Genomic DNA, 1,759 nt, shown 5'->3' with positions numbered 1-1,759 from the left:
CTGCCGTGTGCCTGTACAGAAGTTTACAGAAACACTCCATATGTGGTCGTAAACTATAGAATCAAGGCAATAAATATTGAGTCTTATTTGGCTGTTAACCCTTGCTTTGTTACTGAAAAAAAAATGATTAAATTGGAAAATCAGCCAAAAAAGTGAAATTCTGAAATTTCATCTACAAAGTTTGTAATATCAGTTTTAAATACCTTGAGGGGTGTAGTTTCTACAATGGGGGGATTTATGGGTGGTTTCTAATATGTAAGCCCTAGAAAGTTACTTCATAACTGAACTGGTCCTGAAAAAATTGGGTTTTGGAAATTTTCTTAAAAATTTTAAGATTTTCTTGTAAACTTCTAAGCCTTCTAATGTCCCAAAAAAATAAAATGTCAATTGCAAAATGATCCAATCATGAAGTAGATATATGGGGAATGTAAAGTAATAACTAGTTTTAGAGTTATTACTATCTATTATAAAAGTAGAGAAATTGAAATTTGCTAATTTGCAAATTTTTCCAAATTTTTGGTAATTTTTTTTTTTTTTTAGAAATGAAAATGAAATATTTTGACTAAATTTTGCCACTGTCATGAAGTACAATATGTGACTAGAAAACAATCTCAAAATGGCCTGGATAAGTAAAAGCGTTTTAAAGTTATTATCACATAAAGTGACACATGTCAGATTTGCAAAATTAGGCTGCGTCCTGAAGGTAAAAAATGGCTGTGTCCTGAAGGGGTTAATACCCCCCCCCCAAAAAAAAAAATAACAATGTAAAATCAACACAGAATGGCTTATAGGACGTACGTGTCTATCCTATTAATACACCCCATAAATGGCTGTAGTACAATGTAACTTCACCGCTGAACGGCAATTATGACATATATTTTTCCCTTTTTTTTCCTATTAATACACCCCCCCAAAAAAAGTAAAACAATGTCAAATCAACACAGAATGGCTAATGGGACGTACGCTCACCTAAAGAATTATTAGGAACACCTGTTCTATTTCTCATTAATGCAATTATCTAGTCAACCAATCACATGGCAGTTGCTTCAATGCATTTAGGGGTGTGGTCCTGGTCAAGACAATCTCCTGAACTCCAAACTGAATCTCAGAATGGGAAAGAAAGGTGATTTAAGCAATTTTGAGCGTGGCATGGTTGTTGGTGCCAGACGGGCAGGTCTGAGTATTTCACAATCTGCTCAGTTACTGGGATTTTCACGCACAACCATTGCTAGGGTTTACAAAGAATGGTGTGAAAAGGGAAAAACATCCAGTATGCGGCAGTCCTGTGGGCAAATATGCCTTGTGGATGCTAGAGGTCAAAGCAGAATGGGCCGACTGATTCAAGCTGATAGAAGAACAACGTTGACTGAAATAACCACTCGTTACAACCGAGGTATGCAGCAAAGCATTTGTAAAGCCACAACACGCACAACCTTGAGGCGGATGGGCTGCAACAGCAGAAGACCCCACCGGGTACCACTGATCTCCACTACAAATAGGAAAAAAAGGCTACAATTTGCATGGGCTCACCAAAATTGGACTGTTGAAGACTGGAAAAATGTTGCCTGGTCTGATGAGTCTCGATTTCTGTTGAGACATTCAAATGGTAGAACTCCCAATTTGGCGTAAACAGAATGAGAACATGTATCCATCCTCTGATGGCTACTTCCAGCAGGATAATGCACCATGTCACAAAGCTTCAATCATTTTAAATTGGTTTCTTGAACATGACAATGAGTTCACTGCACTAAAATGGCCC

Source organism: Bufo bufo, chromosome 1, assembly GCF_905171765.1.
Source record: "Bufo bufo chromosome 1, aBufBuf1.1, whole genome shotgun sequence".
In the NCBI taxonomy this organism is placed as follows: Eukaryota; Metazoa; Chordata; class Amphibia; order Anura; family Bufonidae; genus Bufo; species Bufo bufo.
Note: the sequence above shows the minus strand (reverse complement) of the source record.